Source organism: Rhinolophus hipposideros, assembly GCF_964194185.1.
Source record: "Rhinolophus hipposideros genome assembly, chromosome: 10".
Classification (NCBI taxonomy): domain Eukaryota; kingdom Metazoa; phylum Chordata; class Mammalia; order Chiroptera; family Rhinolophidae; genus Rhinolophus; species Rhinolophus hipposideros.
The window spans coordinates 1349846-1372183 of record NC_138056.1 but is presented as its reverse complement, the minus strand read 5'-3'; the positions used below and the strand labels follow the sequence as shown (position 1 = coordinate 1372183).

General features: G+C 62.9%; 1 long non-coding RNA gene across 1 annotated transcript; it reads left to right on the top strand.

Moving 5' to 3' along the window:
* Window positions 1-374: 374 nt before the first annotated feature.
* On the top strand, window positions 375-3075 carry LOC308504097. Its single transcript, XR_013994314.1, has 5 exons — window positions 375-1786; window positions 1869-1995; window positions 2076-2195; window positions 2276-2402; window positions 2493-3075. It is a non-coding gene; the product is annotated as an uncharacterized lncRNA (long non-coding RNA).
* Window positions 3076-22338: the final 19263 nt, after the last annotated feature.

The window sequence follows — 22338 nt, the reverse complement described above, 5'->3', positions numbered from 1 at the left end:
CTCTGAGTGCTGCCGAGTCCCCCGGCCCAGTCGGGAATCCCGTCCGTGGGCACGGTGAGCACCTAGTCTGGGCCAGTGGGGAGCAGCACATGTGGTCTGCTCTGAGGGAACCCCACTGTTTCAACCGGAGAGGGGGTGACATTTGGGGACAATGCCAGGCCCTGTTACAGGCTGCCAAAGGAGGGGTGCGGGGAAAGGCTGTCTTTGGAGAATTCCAGATCGGGTGAGGAACGTGCACTGGACCATCCCAGTCGGAGGTGGTCCTGGCGGTGGCCCCAAGTACGGTCCCTGCTCTGATTGGCTGGCACAGCAGGGGCGGGAATTCTGGGCGGGGCCACCCCAGTTAGAAAAAGCCCGGGCTAGGGCCGGGAAACAGGGCGAGGGTGGGGGTGGGGGTGGGATGGGGGTGCCCGGGGGAAACTGGGGAAGCGGGGGAGCCGAGGGGTAACCAGGGAAGCTGGGGTGCTGGGGAAACCAGGGGAAGATGGGGAACAGGGGTTCAGGGAAGCTTGCATGGGCCAAGGATCACCTTGGAAATCTGGAGTCTGGCAGGAGTGGCAAAGGGTTGAGGGACTGGCTGGGGCAGGGCTGGCGGGTGCCTGGGAGCGTGGTGGGAGTGTGGTGTGGGCTCCTGGGCTTCCTGGAGACAGGGCAACATCAGCGTGGAGTGTGACGGGCCCGAGCTAGGGGTGCAGAGGAAAGAAGGGGGAGCCAGACATTCATCCCGGTCAATTTTGGTTTCAGGACGTGGCGGCTGGTGGACAAGGGGAGCTGGAGAAGGGTTCGGCCTGGGCCTGGGGCAGTGGAGGAGTAGCTGGCAGCCACGGGCAGGTGAAGAGAACGGTCTGCCGGGCCAGGTGAGTCCCCTTCCCCTCCAGGAACTTGCTTCGATCTCCTTCTGCAAGAAGGAGGTTAAGGGAAGCAAGGACCGGCGAGGAGAAGGGACTGAGCTCCCGGCAGAGCGGCAGGATGAAGGCAGGACAGGAAGCACAGGTGACATCGTCTCAGGGGGAGCTGAGACTGGGCAGGCTGGGGGGCCAGGGGCTCGTCCCAGGTGGAAAGAGCATTTCAGGAGAGCAGGGTGGGAGATAAGGCAGGGCTGCCAGTGAGGGAGGGGACAGGTGGCCGCAGAGATCCATCACATGCGGGGGGCATTCCAGGCCCAGGTCAGACAGGATGAGAGGGGGACACAGGACACAGCAGGGTCCCCAGCCGCTACACATCCCACCCACTGCAATTCATTTAGTAGCAGGTATAGGAGCAGCTCCAGCCGGGCCTCCCAGGCCCGTGCGGGAGCATTGAAGGCAGGAGAGCGGGAACGAAGGTGCAGTGTTCAGGGCAGCCCGCAGTAGGACAACACCTGGAGGGAGCGGAGCGGCGGCCACAGGTACTGGGCTCCAAGATTTCTGCAGCAAGGAGGCTGCGGCGGGCCCAGCCTGTGGAGGCGCCAGGCCCACGTGGCACTGTGGCCCAGAGGCTGGCGCGGAGAAGGCCCGCAGTGTCCCTGGTGACACTACGTGCCTTTACCGCACGGCCCCTGGGACTGACATGGTAGGCAGGACAGCATCCAGGGGAGTCAAGGGCATTGGCGAGACCAGACTAGGCGAGGCAGGCAGGGCAGAGTGAATGAGCACGGGGGGAGGGAGTTCAGGGCGCAAGCAGGGGTGAGGAGCGCAGCCGGCACGAGCGAGGTGTGGCACTGGCCTCCAGAGCCCTGGCCAAGGCGGGCCTGTGCGGGCGGTGACGGAGCGGGGATCGGTGCCTCTGTGCTCGGATTGGAGACCAGGTGAGTGTCCTGACCACTGGCCCACCTGATCCCCACCCGCAGCCTCTGCCCACTCAACCAGGGCCTTCTCCGTTCTCCCCAGTCAGGTCTCCAGTGGGGGTGGACGTGCACGCCAGCCACCGAAGGCCGGACGCCAGGAGGTGCTGAGAGGGACATGACATGGTCTGGTGTGACGGTGAGGACAGATGTGACGCCGTCTGGCCTTCCTGGTAAGTGCAGGGACAGGGCACGGCCCCTCAGGCCAACTGACCGGCATCACCTCACTCATGACCAGTCTTCTCTCCCGTAGAATATTCTTGGCTGGTACCTCGGGGAGCAGAACACCAGCAGGTCTCTGTCCCTTTACTTCTGGAAGGAGCCAATGCACTACTGCTGCTCTCTGGACCTCTAGAACCCTCAAGATGACAAGGTGAGAAACCCCCACCACACATGGGAGCTGGGGTTGGCACGGGGCCCAGGCGCCAGCGTTCACGCGCCCCCTACCCGCAGAAATGGTGCTACCCAGCTCATGCCTGGGCCTTGGAACCCGGACTTGTTCAAGTCCTCCTAGCTCTGACTCAAGAAAATGCTGCATCGGAACCACTACACCACTTGACTCAGGAATCGGCTCTGGAAGGTGAGTGCGGCACCCTTCCGGAAGATTCCTGCCCGCCCACTCGCCCACCTTGCCCCCACCCACAGGTCCTGTCCTATCTGCTATCTCCAGGTTAAGCAAAGGAACGAGACCCATCGGCCTGACACCGCTGAGAGCAGCCCCTGCGGGAATCCCACCCCTGCCGGCCATACCATCTTTGCCACCACCCCAGTTGTGGACTGGAGACCACCGCCAGCCGCGCCCCCCCACCACCACGCCCCCTCCCCTCCTTCTTCTCTTCAGCCTTTTCTCTGTCTTTTCTCTTCTTTCTTTTCTTCCTTCTTTGCTCAGGAGACACAAGCCCTCCATGGTTCTGTCCCCCGTCCCTCCTGAACTCAATTTGCACTATAAGTCGTTTGCACTGGTTTGGAGTCCTGGACGGCCTGAGTCTCTGAGCAGGAGTGCGAGAGCACTGCTGAGTGTGCCTGGCCGCCTGTGGCCTGTGCTGCACCCGTGCCCCCACCACCCATCTCTGTCTGGGGGTGACTGGGTGCGGTCCGAGTGTGTGGGGCCCTGCCCCCCCCTCACCTAGTCTGGAAGCTGTAAACATCAGAAACAGCCTTCAAGCATTCCATTGTACGTCAATCTCGCCTGTGCCCCTCCTCACCAGGGCTTCACCAGACGCCCTGGACACATCAATAAACACAGTTACAGCACTTGGTCTCAGAGATTTTCCTGGGGGGTGCGTCTTTGGCTGAGGGAAACGGGCATGGGGCAGGAGGACAGGGGGACTGCAGGGGGGTCATAGGCTGGGGTGGGCAATGGAAGTGACATGGGAGGGACCTATGTATGGCCCAGGGGGCATGGACACTGGGGAGGGAGGCTGTGGCACCAGGGAGTCCCTACAGGAAGCGGTGGGGCTGGGGTGGCAAAGGGAGTTCTCAGCCATGAGAGAGGTCAGGTACCACCAAAGTCTCTCTAAGCTGGACACTGCCATACAAAATACCTCCCTGAGCCCCAGATCCCAGAGGCCTGGTCTGGGGCATTTGGCTGAAGACTCACACTAGGGGAGTGGGCTTGACATGTGGGGGACACAGGGAGCAGTGTACTCGGGGCCAGGACGGCCATGCCCCTGGGAAGCCCCTGGCCCAGCCACTCATCACCAAGCCTGCGGCTGCTCAGCAGTCCAGTGAGCCTTGGGCTCAAGGACACACAGAGTTGTCTCTCCCTGCTCCCACCCTGATGTGGTGAAAACTGGGGGTACGGGGGGGCAACAGACATGAGGGTCTGCTCAGCTGGGGGACAGGGCTGGGGCCAGGGTGGGGGCGAGCTTCTCAACGGTCAGGTGACAGAGATGAAGGGGGGTGAGGAGGGTAAAAAGGAATGAGGGAGGAGGGGGGGATGGTGACACGTCAAGAGTTGAGGTGGGGGAATGAGAAAATGAAACAGTCAAGGATTTGGGAGGAAACTAGATGGGGTGGTGAGGAAGATGAAAGGTCTTGGGGTCTTGCCACTGAAGCCCCAGGACCCAGCCCTGCTGGCGTCAGCCTTGGGTTTGTTCCTGGGCCTGGGTCCGTGCTTGGCGTCCCCATACAAGACAGCAGTTGGGCTGGGATCCCCAGGCGGGCGGCACCGCTCTGCCTCCCAGCCCCGGGGCCTCCCAGCCCCTGGGCCCCTGATGAGGCAGAGGCTGGAACATGAGGGAGCAGCTGTTGGAAATGAGCCTGGGGTCCTCGGCCCCTCCCTGTGCTCAGAGTCAGGAAATGCCTCAGCCCCAGATAAAGACCAGATAGCAAAGGCCTGAGAAAGGCACCCCAGCTTACCTCCCATGGAGTCCCCACTGCTCCCATGTGTCCAGGCTCCCCTCAGAGCCCCTCCGCCCCTCCTGCCCGTAATACGGGGGACATGGGACATCCGGTGCTACAATCCCCGCGGGCGGGGGGTCACCACAGTGCACATTTGGGCAAAGGCTTTTCTTGAAGGCCTGGCTGCTGGCTCCCTCAGAGTCTCCCACCATCCCCTGGAGGCTGTCGCAGGCGCCAGGCAGTGCCCCTGGGTAAGGCCGCATCTGTCTCCCAGCCACCGGCCGGGGCCACTCACCCAAGTGGGCTTTGCGGGGGGATGAAGGAACCCATCCATTAGATGTCAAGAGTAAGGACTGTAAACGGCCTTTATTATAAACATCCGTCTCTGCTAGAGCTTTGCAGAGCTGGGCCTCGGAGATGAAAGCTGGACTGCCCGGCTGGGTGGTGGTGTGGTGCCCACACCAGCACCATTGAGGGAGGCCTGGCACGTGGGGAGACAGCAGGGAGAGGAGTACCCTGGAATCCTCTTCTGGGGAGCACAGGGACTGCCCACTCCCATGGGCAGTGGGTCCCCCAGGACAGGGTGGGCACCCCTCGGGGTTCTGCTATCCTTGGGGCCGGTTCCTCGGGGTGCTGTGGCCCTCTCCTGGTCACTGGGGGCACAAGTCCCACCCACACTCGCACCTGGGAGCCCTGAGGCCCGTTTCTGGTTTGGAATGTGGGAGGGTGGGGCTGCTGCTCCCACACCCACCGGAGAGAATGCTGAGGCCCCCACTGTGCCCCCAGGTCTCCCGCTTTGCATGCATAGGGCAGGATCTACACAGGGTGTTTTTTCTGCTTAGGACGGTTTCCTGGCACTGCAACCAGGAGGGGACCTGGGTGCCTTGGGGGCCCAGGGAGAGATGTGGGGGCCTGTGGGGCTGGGAGCAGGTGGGGGCAAGAAGCCACAGGCCAAGGCCTGGCTCTGCAAACAGGTTGTGAACCCCGAGCCCCGAGCCTCACCCAGGGCTGGGAAAACAGCGGCAGCAGCCCGCCCTGCCCCACAGAGCCCTCCTTGGAGCTGGGGACCGCCAGGTTGGAATGTGTTTACCTTTGGCCCAACCCGATTTCCTGCTTTTTAGAAAAGGGGCTTAGAGAGGGTTGTTAGACAGGCTCCTGGCGCCCCCGCCACCCAAAGGCACTTTCAAAATGCCCCTGCACTGAGTTAAGTGTCACGGAGCAAACAGGGGCTTGAATTTCATTCCCAAACCCCAGCCCGGGGGGGTGGGGGCAGGAGCAGGGGGCCCGGCAGCAAACGTACAGGGGAAGTCCAGGGGAAGGTATTTCCAATATTGGTGAGAGCAGGGACAGCGTCCAGGCCTCTGGCTGTGTCCTCCACCCCGCTAGGCACCCAGCACAAAAATGCCATGTCGGCATTCCTGGAACACCCCCCCCCCACCACCACCACCACCAGCAGCCATGCTTCTGTGGAGGGTGAGGCTGAGCAGGCTACTCGTCTGGGCTACAGAAAACAGGACTTCATGTGTGTGTGTCCCGGTGTGGGCACCTCTTAGCAGGGTCCCGAAGGCCTGTGTGCAGCAGGTCAGCCGTCAAGCTGTGTGCTAGGGACGAGTGCAGTCAGCCCCAAACGTCCCTGTCCTGGAGGGTGTGGGTCCACAGTTATAGCTGTGGCTGTGAGCAAGGGTGTGTCTTCGGGGGTCTCTAGCCATGTCCGTGCAGAAGGCGTGCCTGTGGGTCCTGTCCTGTTTGGGGGCGCTCTGTGTGGCCTGCTGGCGTTTTCATGGACCCGACCCATGTGGGAGCCAGTGTCCCCCGGAGGCTGGACATCTGAGCCTGGCTGTGTGTGTCTTGTGCCTTTGTGTGGGCTCTGTCTCAGCCTGGATTTAATAACCCAGGAGCCCACTTTCAGGCTGGGATTATGGACAGCGGGGGGTGGGGTGGGGGGGGGCAGGGTGGGGTCAGGACACTTGTTACACCACTGAATGGGGACAGAAAGGCTCCCAACAATACAAAGGAAATGAAATCCCTTAAATGGGAGGTTTGGGGTCTGACTACAACATGCCCTGGGAAGCCTCAAACAAAACCGGCTGGGCCCTCTCCCCACCCCAGGCTCCGGGGAACAGCTTCCCTCCCCCCAGAGCTGGAGGTGTCATCTCAGCGTGGAGCGAAGAGGGCAGTGGGTCCAGCCTGGGGGCCCACGTGGCCATCACCAACATGGGGCCAGGAGCCATAGCCGCTGGTCAGCGCCTGACCTGGGCTCAGGCCGGTCTCTTCCTGCCTCTTGTTTGCACAGTCCTCTGACAAGCCCCAGAGAGCCAAGGGCCTCAACAGAGATTGCATGGCTCCCAAAAGGGGAAACAGAAGGTTCTAGAAAAGGCATGGCCAGTTTTGGCCTCCCCTAAAGCCGTCGTGACCACACTGGGCTCCAGCCCAGGCTGCCCCCTCCCTCCTTCCCTGCCTTGTCTGCACCTCTCCCCAGCCTGCACCTGGTGACATGGTTGGCCCTTTTCCAGAGCTGAGGGGAGCCAGCCGGGGCCCCTTCCTGGAAGCCCACCTGCAGGCCGGCTTGCTGGGAAGGGAAGGGGCCTGCTCCCCTGCGCCCCCCTCCCCAGCCGTTTCCTGGAAGCGGTCACTGTGGATATTCTGTTCCTTGTCAGCACCGTGCTTGCATAAAGCAGACACTGAGCTCCTTGTCCTCTGGGGGCCCAAGCTCCATCACCGAACACCTGGCCGGACACAGGCGGGTAGCCCGGGTCCACGGGGAGCCGTGAGGACCTGGGGCTGGACCAGTAAACAAACAAGGGCGCCAAGCACAGGGGCCCTTGTCCCTGCTTCCACCCAAAGCTTCCACCCGCTCCACGTGCCAGGCCCCACACTGCTGGGGCAGGGAGGCAGCTGTGCGCACAGAGCTGAGAAGGGGGCAGGGGCAGCGTGCAGACCCCCAGGGCCGTGGGGGAGGCAAGCCGTGGGTTCCCACGCTTTGCAGAAACCCATCTGCCTGGAAGGAAGGTTCTTGGTGGGAGCCCCTGGAGCTGGAGCTGCAGCCAGACAAGGAGGGTGTGGCTGATTAGGCAGAAGCTGGACAACAGGCTCTCCCTGCACAGGGGGAAGAGAGGCCCCCAGGGTTTTGGAGGGTGGGGGTGACACGCCGGCAGTTTGGAGCCTGTGGGTCTGGTATGCAGCCCAGAGGGTGGGAGGAGGGAGGAAGGAGGGCTGGGATGGGAAGACCATTCCGGGGCTGGGGCTTTCTGATTGAAGAAGGGGGAGAGGAACGAGGGTGAGGGGGAGCTGCAACACACGTGGGCCACCAGCACAATGGAGACCAGGACTCGGGGCACACAGCTGTCTTGGGGTGTCTGGCAGGACGTAGGCCACTGGAGGGCTGGGAGCAGTGGGCCTGGGCAGGGCTGCAGGGCAGGGCTGGGGGCACAGAAAGGGGCACAGGGCCAGGCAGGGGAGCACAGACCCTCCCAAGTGACAGCCCAGGGTGTGGCTTTGAGGGGCCAGGATCACAGAAAGCGGAGCTGTGGCGAAAGGGGTGAAGGGGTGCTGGGGGTCAGGGTTTTGGGGGCCACGTGTCTCACAGAGAGTGCAGGCCCGAGGCATGCAGCCTCCTCCCTCCCCGCCCCTCCTCTCCCCGCTGCTCCCCCCCATGCAGGCACTTGGGTTGGGTGGGACAGGCCCAACATGGGGCCCAGGGGGAACGCAGGGGCCCCTTGGGTTTATTCAGGTGGCTTTCAGATCACGCCTTGTGTGTGGAGGGGCCCACAGAACGCAGAGAAGCACACACGGAGCCCCCGATGGGCTCCCCCCCATTGGTTGGCGGTGACATCACCCCTGTGTCAACACCGAAGTAGTCGACAGCTTCCCAGCCAGGGTTTATGGAGCGGGACCGACAGGCCTGGGCCGCCCGCCCCGCGCCCCACACACTGGCCCACTGTTCTGGGGTTGGGCTGGAGGCCCCACCATGGCGTCCTGCTCTAGCCGCGCCTTGAGTCCCCAGTGAACCCACTGGAGAGTGTGGGTTCAAGGGCCTGGCCTCCACCTCTTCCTCCCTCTGGAGGAGGCTTAGAGGGCCTAGGACACAGGCCTTTGGCTTTGAGGGTACAGAGTGACCTCTGGAGTGGGTCTCAGGAGGAGCCACTGTGGAGGGGGCGCCAGTGGGCCCCTCCAAACATGGGTCAGCCCTCTGCAGACCTCCCAAACGCTAGAAAGCATGCCCCACTTCCTGCCCCCGAGCTCTGGCTGACCAACCTGGGACCGAAGGCCACTAGTCAGACGGGAGGACAGGAAGAATAGCCACGATGACACCGTTGGGAGCAGGGACGGTCCTGCCAGGCGTCCTGGGGCCTCCTCTCTGCGGCTTGGCCTGCCTCCTGTCTCTAGGAGGGTGGTGGAAATTTGGGGATGGAAGCAGGGCAAGACATGGCCTGAGACCCTTGCTTCCCAGAATGCCTACAGTGATGGGGACGTAGGAGGGGCCCCTCCTCAACAGAGGACACCATGTCTGCCAAGCTCTAGAGACCCCGGGGAGGCCAAGAGCTGTGACCTGGTGTCAGGCACAGGGAGCATGTGCTCCCCACTGGCATCTAAGACAGCTGGGGGGACTGCTCCCTGCACACCCAGCCTGTGGGGGTACGCTGTGAAGTGTCTGCCACTGGAGGGCATGCCACGTTTTGGGAGGTTTCTGGGGCCCACCTGGGCTGAGTCGGGCTGGAATGGCAAAGCAAACCTGGGCAGGAGGGTCTGGGGGTGGGGGTGGGGTCGCCCCTCCTGGGACCTGTCCCCTAGGGTGATGGAACCCCTTAGAATACCCTGAGACACAGTGGGTCTGGGATGGGCCCGAAACCCCACGTACGGCTATGGGTGGGGTGCTGAGGGGAAGAAGAGGGTCCGCTGCCCTTCCCTCTGTTTTCCATTGTTATCTCATCGACCTCTGTCATAAAGGGAGGGAGGCGATGAAGGAGGGGACAGAGCTTCCTGGGCCTCCATGAGGGTCCCTGCTGTCTGTCACCACCACGCCAGGCCAAACGCCCCTTAACTGCCTGCCTCCCCCTGCCTTTCTGCTGTGTCTCCTTCTTTCACACAGCCCTGTTGGGGATGACCCATGCCCAAGCCTCAGACCCCAACCCCCGCCATCCCTTCATCCCGTTTCAGGCCCCAGGGTGGTCCCCTGTTTGTCAGAGCTGCAGCCTGGGTTTGTCTACTTTGCTCTGATACCCCTCCCCTGCCCCCGGGCCCCCGTCTGAGGGTGAACGACCTCACCCTGGGACATGGGGCAGAGGGCATGTGTGCCAGGAGCAGCCCCCAAGGGACACGTGGCTGTTTGCAGAGCGGGAGGCGGCCGAGTTAAAGCGGCTGTTTTCCCAGTGGGAACAGAGCCAGGGGGGGCCGGGGGCGGCCTGGGGTCAAGGCTAGGCCGCTGCTTCAGGCTCCCCTCCCAGGCTGCTCTGTCTGCACAGAGCACAGGGGGACAGTTGCACAATGCGGCCCCCCTCACTGGGTGCCCCACCACCCCGGGGCAGTGGCGGGACGCGGCTTAGAACCCCCCCCACGTGAGACAGTCGCCCCATCCGCTCCCAAGACCCCCCTTCCCCGCAGGTGGCCCAAGTGGGTCTCAGGGGATTAGCCTCCCACTTGTAACCTAATTACGGCTGAATTTCATGGGCCCTGAGATTCGGTGGGCACGGCCCCTGCCCAAAGGGCTGCCAGCCTGAGACAGAGATGCAGACAATAGGGGGAGGGCTGACATTCTCTCCTGTCACCGTAAATGCTGTGGGGAGAAGGGAGGAGGCACCGCCGGGGCTGGGTGGGAGGACAGGCAGGCAGGGTCTGGAGGAAATGGAATCTCAGATGGAATTTCAGACGGCCCAGCCCCACTGTCTCTGCGGGCCTTTGAGCCTTTCTGAGCAGCAAGAAGGCCTCGGCCTGGAAACTGACCCCACCCTGCCCACCCCAGGCTCTGTGGGCAGTGGGAGGTGGGAGAGCTACCCCAACTCCCCCGTTCCCAGCGGGGACCCCACCAAACAGCAGGCTGGGCGTCATGCTCAGCCCTGGCTGGGGAGCCAGGGGCCGGGTAGGTTGAGGGCAGCCGGAGGGACTGGCTGCCCACCCAGTACAGGGTGAGCCCACAGGTCAGCACGGCCCCAGGCATCTCCGCTCCCTGCCATCCATCACTGAGCTGTCACCCAGGAACGCAGCTCCAGACGTGCACTCCCTCTGGCTGAGGCCCCTGTGGCTCCGGCTCCCCTGCCCAGCTCCCCTCCATGCACCCCCTTGAATCCGTGGTCCCCTGTCCCCGCTTCCTGTACTGCCCTAGGGGCCCCTTCTCTGGCCTGGTCTTGGGGGACACAGGCATGTACCCGCAAGTCAGCTCTGGGAGCCCCGGCCTCCTCCTGGGGAGCCTTGTGTGTGCTTACTGGGAGTTTCAGAAAGGGGGTGGCCCGTAGACCCAGCCTCTCCTTGCTAGCAGAGGAGGCAGCCCACGCACCTAAGCCAGCAAGGGGCCTGTCACTTCCCAAACTGCACAGAGGCCCTACAGAGGGGCCAAGTGTACATCCTGGGATGGGGGGCAAGTGTACATCCTGACCTGTGAGCTCTGCCCCCCCAAAGGCCAGGAAAAGCACAGGGAGCCGTGGGGAGGGGCTGGGCAGCTGCAGGAGGCCCACGGTCAGTGCCCCCCCCAACAATGCTGCCCATCGCCAGGAACTTTGCAGGAATCCATGACTGGAGGAAGTTTGAGGATGAAGATGACACCGGCAGCGGGGCGTTGGGGAAACCCCAGAAAGAGTGAGTGACTCTGGGAAGGGCCGGAAGCCACCCTTCCAGCTGACCGTCTGCTCTGCCCGCCAGACTCAGCTCCTGCTCCTGCCCTCCTGCTGGCCGGCCACGAGTGACCTGTTGTGTTGTTGCCCTCAGCTGCTCACCCCTCACCCCTCAGCAACCACACACACACTTGTCCCCTTTCTTTAAGTTTTAACACTTGAGCTGACAACTGTCTGGGGAGGAGGAGCAAGCAGCATAGGTCTGGCAGCCTGACCTCAGCAATGGTCGCCCTCAGCCAGCCCCTCAGGAGTGGCCACTGGCTTGTCCCCACTGACTGCAGGTCATTCCAGACTGGGGGGTTTCCCGGGAGGGGCTGACCCAGCCCTGCCCACTCTTGGCACCCCGAGCAGAGGCGCTATCTAGTGGCTTCGGGCAAACCCTCTGCAAAAGGGCCCAAGAGGTCAAACTCAGGGTTCTCTGGCCTCCAGCGGCCAGGAAGGGGAAAGGGGGTGTGCTCTGACCTTGGGGTCTCCTGCATCAGAGTTATATTGGTTGTGACAGAATTCAGGACTCAGGGAGACAGGTCTCTGTAATAGGAGCACTCGAGAGGTAACAGTGGGCCACGTGGCCACATGCTGGCTCTCAGGGCTCAGGGTAGCACCCCTGAACTGGCAGTGGGAGTTCCCTATATATCCCCATTCTGCAGATGAAAAAACAGTCACCGAGAGGTGGAGGGTGTCCCTGAGCTCCTGAAGCCACTCTGGAGACCACCCAGGATGTGGGTCCAGGCAGCCACTCAGGCCCCAACGTCTTTACTACCCCTTTGTCTTTGAGGGGTGCCCTTGGGGGGTGGGGTTGACCAGAGGTCCCCGAGGGCAGAATAGCCCACCCTCCACGGGGGGACACACACCAGCAAGAAGACAGCCCTAGAGAGTGAGGGTCTGGCTGTGGGGCAGCTGCAGATAGGAGGAACTTTCTGGAAGGTGAAGGCTTGGGAAGCGGAAGCTTGTAGAGGAGGACAGGTGTCTGTTATCCCATCCCCCCCACCCACTCCCCAGCCCGCAGATGGAGGGGTGCAGTGCACGTGGGCTCTGGGAACACCCCACCCCGGGCAAAGTCTGGGACACTGACCTTGGAGCTCAAACAGGGCCGCAGCTGGGCCCCTGGTGGGTGGGGGCCAGGGGGCCGGTCACTCACTAAGTGCAGTGAAGGGGAGTGCACCTGCTCGGGGGTAAACAGGTAGCCCCTCGGCTGACCTCCCCCACTGCAAGTCGTCCACACTCTGTTCAGCCTGAGGGCCACCTTGTGAGGGGTCCCCTTCTGCCAGCACTCACCTCCAACGCCGTCTTTACCATGACGGGGATGAGGGTCGGCTGCCCACAAGATGCCAACCCAGGAAGGCCCTTTTTCTCTGAGGGTGCCGGCCCTCGCGGCAGTTCTGGGACACCCCTCACCCTGACAAATGCCCCCCAAGTGTCTGCAGGTTGCCTCTCGGCGGGACTGAGCTTTGGACCCAGGCTCCCAGGCTCTGTGCACAGGCCAGGGGTGTCCCTGCTGAGCTGGGGTGCGGGCAGGCAGAACTGAGCGCAAAGCGCATGGTTTTCCTATCTCTGCACAGCACCGGAGGCCATGAGGCCCCCACCCCCAGAATGTGTTCCCCAGGCACCTTCCACGGGGGTTGCTGAGCCCTGGTGCAGGCTCTGGGGATACGCCCCCAAGCCAGCTCCCCCTTCCTTTCACCTGCCCCTTCTTGCCAGGAAAGAGAAGGGGTGCTTCCAGAAACTTCTCAGGGCACTGTCAGAGCCTCGAGCCCTCAGGCTGGCTAGGGTCTAGACACCCCCCAGATTCAGACCTGGGTCCTTGCTCGGGCTGCCTTCAGGATTTACGGATGCAGCCACCCTGCGGGCAGGGGGAAGGTTGCGTCCCTAGAGGTCATCGTGGGGCCTGGGCTCTGGTGACCCCTGGGTTTTGTTCCAAGACAAGAAAGTTCGCTAGCAGGAGCTACAAGGGTGGGAGGACCCACGGCTGCACAACCCCCCAGGAGACCTCTGAGTCTTCAGGTTCCAGGGCCTTGGACATTGGTCTTGGGGTCTGGGGGAAGCTCACCACCTTGGCTGCAAAGCAAAGAGCAGGGTAGAAGGAGGAGGGGGCCTCAGTCCCCCCAACAGAGCCCCAGGCAGGCAAGAGACTGGCCAGGGAGGAATCAGCCAGGGATCCCCCAATTCACCCCCAGCCACTGCATGCTGACCCAGCTGGCCTGGCCCTGGGAACAGTGTCACCTGCAGAAGGAAGGCCACCTCTCAGACACGATAACCAGGCCAGACGGCCATTTCCCCAGCTCTGGGTGGCAATGGGGGTGCCCAGCCTCTACAGCCATCTGCTGCAGTGGGCGGGGCGAGGCCTGCTCAGAAGGTCAGAGGCAGACCCCCACGCTGCCCGCCTCCCTCTTTGGGGACCCAGGGCAATCAGAGAAGCGCCAGCAACAGTGTTTATTTTCAAGTGACATTTTTAAAGAAAAACAGCTTCCCCGAAATGCTTGACCCTGCGTCTGGAATGTGGAGAGGCAAACAGCTGTCCACTCCCCAGACCCTGCACAGCCCCTGATTGGGGGTCGGAGCTGGGGGAAGGCATCCTGCGGGACTCGGGCTGTACGTGGTCGGAGCGTGGAACCTGGCTCTGGGCTGTGTTCCCAGTCTTGCTGTGTCCCCAGCAGGGCGCTGACACCCCCACAGCCCCGGCAGGGACAGCTTATCTTGGCCTGGGACCCGTCACCCAGGCTTTGAACTTCTGGGACACAGGCTCCCTCCCCGCAGCACGCGCCACTCCCTAGGGCAGCCCCAGCTCCAGCTCCGGCTCCTGCTCCTGCTGGGCTCCCAGCCTGTGTCCCCCTCGGCTGTGCCCACAGCCAGCCCCAGCCTTCCTCACCTTCCTTCATCTTCCTCGGAGCCCCCACCTCTAGGAAGCCCTCCAGGGGGGCTCAGCAGGGTCTGCTTTTGGGGGGCAGCTGACACGCTCCCAGGCCTATCCCACCCCCAGTGAGGGTCCTGTGTCTCTGGCCCCCAGGACGTTAGGCAGAGGCTGGGTCAGTGGATCCTGGAGGGGCAGCTGGCTCCATGGCCCCTGCTCTAGGAGATTTCCTAGAGCTCATCCCCGCCCTGTGAAAGCCAGTGCCCTCTGTATGATAGGGCTGATCAGGGGGCCAGCTGAGGGTCAGGGAGTCAGCCTGGACCCTGCTTTAGCGATTTCCCGGGACCACCTGGGCTCATCCGCCCTCCTTGCCCCCAGTCAGGGAGGTGCAGAGGACCCCACCCAACCCCTGTCCTCGGCAATTGCCTTCCCTTCCCCCGCAGAGGGGACTGGCCCCGGGGTCCCTGTCAGCCAGTGCAGAGGGGAGGAGGCGCCGGCTCTGCCCCCAAACCCCACGGCTTCCTGTTTCGCAGCCCACAAAGCACTAAAGGCCGGCAGGTCCCGACATCAAAGGCCCGGGAAGCTCATTGTGTTGAATTAAGTGTAAATGAACCAGAGGCATGTGGCTTGCATTTCCACAATGACGCCTGCTCTGGGAGGGCTGGGGGTGAGGACGGGCAGGAAGGGAGCCTGGGACCGTGGACCTTCTGGAACCGGCCCCCACCACTGCCCTTGCCCCGAAGAAGCAGCATAAACAGGCCCCTCAAGGCGAACCCCACTTTGAGCTCCAGAGAGAGTGGATCAAGGAGCAGGACTTGGGTGGGGGCCCCCTCTGCCTGCCTGGTGGGCCCAGTGCCCTCAGGGGTGGGGGGGCCTTCATGATCTTCTCACCTTGAATCTCCCTGCCCTGCTTTCCTCCGAAAGCAGTGGTCAGCCTGAGAGGCACTGACCTCCTGTGTGCCCAGCCCTCACGCCTGGGGTATGTGGGGCACACGGCAGACAGACAGACAAAGAGCCAGGAGCTCCAGCCTTCTGGGCTCTCAGCCCCTAAACAATTCTACTGGGGTAGGGAATGGGGGGGACAGGTAGAGGACAGAGGGCTGAAGGCAGCCGTGGCAGACCTGCCTGTTCCCCTCCTCTAAGTGGTGGGACCCCCGGGGCAGTGCCACATTCCACAGGCATGCTGACAAGTTTCCGGGAGAGGGGAGGCAGCCGTGTGGGGAGAGTGGGGGCTGGGGGCTGGGTGGGCAGAGTTGAGGTGAGTGAGGCCATAGGAGGGGCGCTCAGAAGTCAATGACCAGGGGGTTATCTTGGGTCTCTTTGCACAGAGCGTCTCGTCTGCAAAGTTGGCTGAGCAAACATGGGAGCCAAGGGTCGAGGAGATATGATTGGCGCCCCCCCCCCGTGGCCCCCTTTGTTGCACGGCTCCATCAAGGCCCGCTTTCCAGCTCCCCATCTGCCCCCTTTCTGACCCAATGTTCCAGGAGGCCCGGTGGTCCCAGCACCCCTGCCCACACCCCCACCAGCCAGCCTAGTGGGGCCCACTCCGTCTCTCCCACGCGCCGCCCCGGGGATGGCTGCCTTTGCAGTGTCCCTGCGTCCTGCGACACTTTGCATCATAGGCCCCCTGCGTGGGCAGCAGGGCTTTCTGCTCCTTTGGTGCTGCAAATTGACTTGGACCTGCTGAGAGGCAGCTGCAATCTCATCAACCCCGCCATGCCTCGACTGGGCTGGGGAGGATTCGGTTTACCCAAGGCCGTAAAACCCTGTTTGGTCCACTTTGGGGAGAGGGGGCACCTCCCTTGGGAAGGCCCTGAAATCCCAGGCCGGAAGGAGCCAGCAAAGCCCTGTAGGTGGCGGGGGGAAGGGCCGAGTGGGGGACGACGGGGAGGCGCCCGGGCCCCTCAGCCCCTCCAGCAGCTGCTGGGCTTCTCCGGCTCTTCCCCCTGGTGTGACTATGTACAGCCATCAATCATGGAGGGCTCAGCCCAGGGGCCGGCGAACCGCAGCGGCAGGGACAGCTGCTACTCCAGAGGCTTCCCAGGGGCCAGACCCACCAGACAGCAGGCTCAGCCCCTCCCCACTGAGGGCCCAAACCGAGGGACTGGGCCCCCAGAGGCCAAGGGCAAGAGGCAAGATGGAGCTGGTGCAAGAGGTGGCTAGGGGATCCCAGCCTTTGGCTCAGAAGAGCCCCCAGCCTGTGAGCTCATCACGCCTTGTGCCTCTGTTCACCCTGCCGGCAGTGGGGGCCTCTCGGGCTGGTTTTTAGCTCCCCCACCAGCCTGGGGTCAAAGGTCTTTGATGAGCCGCTGGAAGGAAGGGGGCAGGCTGACAGATGGGGACAGCTGCTCCCCCAGCCTCTCCCACATGGACAGGGGCCCCCTGCCCCATCCGTCACGGCCCACCCAGGACCATGTGTCCATCCTCCATTTCTCCTAATCCCGTCCGGCTTCTTCCCAGTGCTCCTAGCATTTGGACACATTTTCCAAATTCTCGGGCCATTGCTGCTTCCTCTTCAAATTCCTTGGCCCCCTCGCCCCATCCCCGCCATGGGAAAGGCTGCCACTGCCTGGACACATGCTCAGTCTTGGGCCGGGCGGGGGAGGAGCAGCTGGCTGGTCCCGGCAGCTGTGAGGTGTGGGGGTGCCAAGGAGAAGAGCCCAGATTACGGGGGCGTCATGGGAAAGCTGTGAGGGAATGCTACCCAGAGCCCCTCCTGCCCACAGCCCCGTTCTGCTCCCTCGCTGGATTTCTGGCCTCCGAGGGGCCCTGGAGGGAAGCAGGTGGGGCTCCCAACTGGGACCGCTGTGTCCTGCTGGCCACGGGGAAGCCCCTCGGCCCCGGGCGAGTACAGTACCCTTGGAGCTCAACAGCAGCTCGTCCAGCCCTGATGCCCAACACACTGGCGGGAGGTCTGCAAACAGGCCCAGGATGGCCACTGCTCCCTCCTGCAAGGGGCCAGAGTGTGAGCTTCTAGCAGGAGAGGAGGGAGGCCGCCTACACAAGGCAGGGCTGGTGGGAGCTCTGACCCTCGGGCCCACCTTGCTGAGTCCAGGAGGCCCAGGGGTAACACTGACAGCCGTAGCCAGCATGACCACAGGGTACTGGCCTGAAGACAGAAGGGCAACTTCTGAGCTGATAAGGGGCTGAGGGGCTTTATCTGCCTGGTGGGGAGTAGCTGACGAAGGTCCCGGCCTCGTCTCAGACATTGCTTGGGCCGTCTCAATCAGTCCAAAATTGCACAACCAGCCCTTTCTGGATGGTGGCCCCGGGGAGTGGGGTAGGGGTTACACCAGTGCTCAGGTCTTCCCGCCGTGGCCAGCGGCTCCTCCTTGGAACTTGGTCCCAGGCCTCTCCCAAGCCGGCCAGCCTGCCTCACCCAGCTCCAGCCCCTTCCTCCTTGCGGCTCTAACAGGCCAGCCTTTAGCAGCCATTTTCTCTTTCAGTTTTCTAACCCCCTTTTCATGACAAAAATCAGAATTCTCTCTCCTGCCTGCTGAGATGGGACCCCAAAGCTACACAGCCCAAAGTGTCCACCTGGGTAGATTTGGGCCAGTCCGAGGCCCCATCCCTGGGCCTGGCCACCTGAAAACTCGCGTCCCACAGTTCCCAACCCCTCTGTGTGTTATGTGCTGGGGTTTCTTGAATGGCTAGTCTCTACACTTACCCCGAGTCCTTCTGTGTCCACCCCCGCCAGGCTTGGCCAGCTGCCCAGGCTCTTTCCTGAAGGGGGCACTGAGTGTTTCCCAGGGACATGCCACAGTGCCCAGAGCCCACGTACTTTCCTGAACTGCCTGTCCCCACCTTTCACCCACGGGAGGCCACATCTGCCTTCGGACAGGGCAGGGAACACAGAGGCTGTGGCCCAGGGCAGTGAGGGGTCGTGGCAGGGAAGAGGGGGTCAGAGAAAGGCGTGGAGGTCCTGGAGTCAGGCCAGTGGGACGCCACCTTTCTGCCCTGGGTCTCCACTGGGAGACACTGCCAAGTGGGGACACTTCCTGTCTCGGTCACGCAGATGCTCCTGAGCTCAGCCTTCTGTGTTTTGTTGTGGTAAATACAGGTAACAGACTCTGGCATCGTAGCGTCTGTAAGGGACCGTGCGTGGCACCAAGCACACAGTCACATTGTGGTGTAGCCGCCACTACCTCTCCCGAACTCTTCACCTTCCCAAACAAAAGCTCCATGGGCTTGCCCAGCCTCCTTGGCCCTCACCCCTGGAAGGCAGCAGGACGGGAGGCAGCTCCGTGTTACACAGGGCTGTCAGAAACAGAAATGGCTGCTGGTCGCCCCATGGTCCCATGGAAAGCGCTTGGCAGCCGGGCACTGGGCGGACAGACGGGAATAGGGGAGAGAGGCCGGTGAGCCCAAGGCAGACAGCGAGCTGACCCATTGGCTGGGTGAGACCCCAGCTCTGCGCCCACCTGGCGGCCGGAGGGTCCGCTGAGCAGCCTTGTCAGCAAAGGGGGGTTTCACCTTCCAGCCTCTGGTTGTCATTAGCTGCTCCCGGGCAGGGGGTGGGCCTTGTAGCCAGCGAGGGTCGAGGCTCGCGATGGGCCACCTGGACCTCATTATTCTTAAGTGGTTGGGTCTGAAAGTGTGGGGGAAGGGAGAAGGAACTGCCTGCCCCCCACCCCTGTCCCTCCCAGCCAGCACATGCTGGCTGCACCAGAGTGGAATTGAACCCGGCCACCCCAGAGCCGGGAAGGGGCGCCTGAGGAGGGCTAGGCCCAGCAGGAGGAAACACTGAAAGGAGGAGACAGGAGGTCAGATCCTGGTTCTCCCCTGTCACCTGGGGGTCCCTACGTCCTTCCCAAAGTTACCCTGGGGTATGTCCCGTTTCTGACAGGCGGGAGGGATCAGGGTGCCTCTCCCACCAGCCCCACCCTGGGAAAGACCTTCCTAGGAAGCCTCCAGCACGTGATGGAGCAGGAGAGGGCTAAGGGGGCCCTGGACAAGCCTGCCCGGGGGCCCCAAGATGTCCAAGATCCAGACTCTGTAGCCACAAAAGTCCTAGGGTCTCCAGGGAGCCCCCTTAAGGTTCGTGCCAGCAGCATCCTGGCTTATAGGAGGCTGGGTCCCGCGCAGGAAGGGGTCAGTCAGGGTCTGGGGTCAGGGTCTCAGTGTGGACCAGAAGGAGCTCGCAGCTCCCGCCCCATGTGCAGCAGAAGCCTCAAGGGAGGCCCGGGGCCCGGGGTCTGGCTCAGCGCTGCAGAGGCCCCACAAGCGTCCACACCCGTATCCCAGCCCAGAGGGTCCCGGCGCCCTCCTGGCTGCCCACAGGAATGTGTCAAATGGCTGCTGGGGAGAGGTGGGTGGGGTGGGCGGGGCAGGCGGGCGGGGCGGCCTCTCGCAGGCTGACCGCTGACCAGAGTGATGGGAGCACGGCCGGGCCCTTGGCGTCATCCCTTCTGTGTTTTCACCCACTGAGCAAATATACACTAAATGAAGCACAAATGAGCACGGCCAAAGGAACGGTCAATTCTGTCCTTTCTTCTTAATCCCTTTGGCTTAGGGTTTCCCGGCCTGGACAGCCTGTCCGAGGGGAAGGCTGCCCAAGGGCACACGGGCATCCGTCCGGGGACATTCAGGCAGTGACCAATCCCCAGCCACCCTGGCATGCGCCCTGCACTGTGGGCCTTTGCCCAGCCGGCTGGTGGGGGAGCAGCCACTGTGGGTCCCCGAGTCTTGATGAGACAGTCAAGGATGGACCTGAGGTGGGGGCCGGTGTGCAGCCGTGTCCCTGGGGAAGGAGCAGCACAGGATGGGACAGAGGACCTCTTAACTGTCCCCTTGGCCGAGCTATGGAAAGCCACCCTCTCCCCCCAGCTCCCACAGCAACCTGGAGGCCACCCAGGGCAGGAGACCAGCATGACCACCATTGCATCTCGGCCCTCCAGCTCGGGACAGGTCAGTTCCTAGACATCCAGGGTGGAGCTAGTCCTTGAAGAGTCTCAGGGTCCTGCCAGGCATAGGAGGGCCAGGTGAGGGCTTACCGTGGCCTCCGAGGATGCGACTCAGACTGGCTGGGGCACCTGCCCTGGACAGGTGATGCTGCCCTTGCAACTGTGTTTGCCGGAGGAGATGCCCAGAGCCCAGGTCTACGGGCTGCAGGGTACCACAGCCCTGCCTGGAAACGTCCACCCCCGGCCAGTTCCCTGGAGTTCAAGTGTCCTGTGTGGTCCCAGGGAGGAGCTCACTCCTGCCCCGATCAGAAACTCCCTGATACCACTTGATTGCAGCCTATTTCCTTCCAACCTGCTTCCCAGGAGATGGGGAGCAGAGCCTGGCCCCAACCTGAGGCCCCCTGAACCCAGAGCACGCCCCTCTGCATAGAGGACCTCTTGCTGAATGCGTGAGCTGCTGCCTGGCCCACTCGCAGCCTGACTGGCCTTTTGGGGTAAGCAGACCTCACTGGGAAAGAGCCCGTGTGTCCCTCTCCTGATCCCCTGGCCCCCAACCCACTGGGCTGGGAGCTTTGACTTAAGCAAATCAGTAGCACCTATATCCTGCCTCCTCCCACATGGGTCTTGAGCTCCACACCAAAGCTTTGCATTTTTCTGGGGCTTTCTCCAGGCATCCTCCAGCCCCAACCCAGCGGAGAGGGAGTGATGGTGCTGGCATCCCATCATACAGGAGGATGGCAGCTCAGAGAGCAGAGGGGGCCTCTGGTCCACGCTAGACCAGAGGGGGTCAGGCCCTCCTCACCCTGAGGGGAGTGCCAGACGCTACCCAGGTCCAGTGAGGGTCCTGGGACTGGAATAGGGATGAATGAATGGCCTTGGGTTTCTAGAGGGTTCTTCCATATCTCTTCTTGGCCCCATGGGACGAGGCTCCGTTCACCAGGGCACCCACCTCCAGCCATGGGTAGAGCACTCATCCCTGGACTCCAATCCCCAGGGCACTGCCCTCAGCCTGGCAAGGAGGTGGTGGGCCAGTTCCGGAGATAACTGCTTCTCCAGAGCCCCTTCTTCCTCCCTGTTCCCCATGTTGCCCAAAGATGCCCCAGCCTGGGGGAAACCACGAGGAAAGAGTGTGAGCCCAGGACCCCCAGCCCCTACATACACCTCACCCCCAGGTCACCCCACCAGCCTCCAAAATGCAGACATTTTTCTTCTCTAGTTTTGAGTCTGTGCTGGAGGGGACTCCCGCTGCCCGCCTGCCCACTGCCCAGCCTGGCCTGTGCTCGGGCCATGGGTGGCTGAGGGCTTCCGCGGCCCGGGCACAGTGGGGTACAAAATGGTGGCCTGCCACACGTCTGTCAGCAGGAAAGAAAGACTCTGCTATTTGGCCAGTAGACACTGCGCCACTGTCTCTCCTCCCTCCCAAATCACGGCCATGGATTCCCTTCCTGGGCCCCTCACTCCCAGCTCCCGGCCGCCCCAGCCTTCTTATTTCTACTCTCATGACGTGGCCCCTTCCCCAAGGCCCCAATCTGTCCGTCCTCTTTGCTCTCTTCCCAGTCAATGCCCATCCTCTTTTTCTAAGGTCCATTTTGTCCCCACGAAACCCTCCATGCTTCCCAAGTTCTCCCACCTGCGCGCCTGCTCTTGCCCCATCCGCCTGCCAACCTTCCTTCCCTGTCCTCCCGGAAACTTCCAGCTTCTGCGTCGTCCCCTCTGTGTCCCACAACAGCAAGAGGGACAGCGGGGGAGACCAGGCTGGGAAGAATTTTGGGTGTGCACCGAGGACCGGGGCTACCGCTGACGGTCTCCCAAGGAGGCTGGAGGAAGTGGCTTTGTGGGTGGCCGTGTGGGTGGGTGGGCTGGGGCAGGGTGTCTCTCTCTGCAGGAAGCGCGCCTCCAGGGGTGGCCAGAGCCTGTCCTGGGCCTGGGGTGGTCTGCCTTGGAGCCAGGCAGGGCCGTGTCTGGCTGGGGCTGTCTGGTGGGGCCCCAGCTTCCTGGCCTGAGTGCTGGGTCCTGCGGGCAAATCATGCACTGCCTTGGCCCCGTCTGCCATGGCACAGGCCTGGGCACATATGCACTGCCACTCATGCTGTGACTGTGGGGTCCACACTGTGGCCCTCGGACCACCCTGGAGCCTCATCCAGGCCTCATGGAACCCCAGTGAGACTGGACGTGGGGCCCATGGAAATGTGGAGGGACTGGGGGCCCAGAAACAAACCAAATGGCCAAGGTGGCCCAGACCTTACTTGAACAGGACTTCCATCCCAACAGATGAGCTGGCCAGTCGTCCAGATCCAGCCCTCTGTGGCTGGGGCTGCCACCAGGCTCCAGGCAGGTCTGGGATGCCCTCCTCCTGGGGCTGGCCACCTTTCTCTGCAGTGGGAGCATGGCCGGCTGGAAGAAGAAGCGAGACCGGCTGGGTGGGGACCAGAGGGTGCCCTGGTCGCCCTGCTGCCTGTGGGGCTTGGGGAGGGTGTTGGGCGGCCGGTCAGGAGAGGCTGGGAGGGACCAGAATCACGAGAGAAGGAGCTACAAGGCAGGGGGCAGCATGGCGGGGAGCCTGCTCCAGGGAAAGGACAACTGGCCCCCGAGTCATGT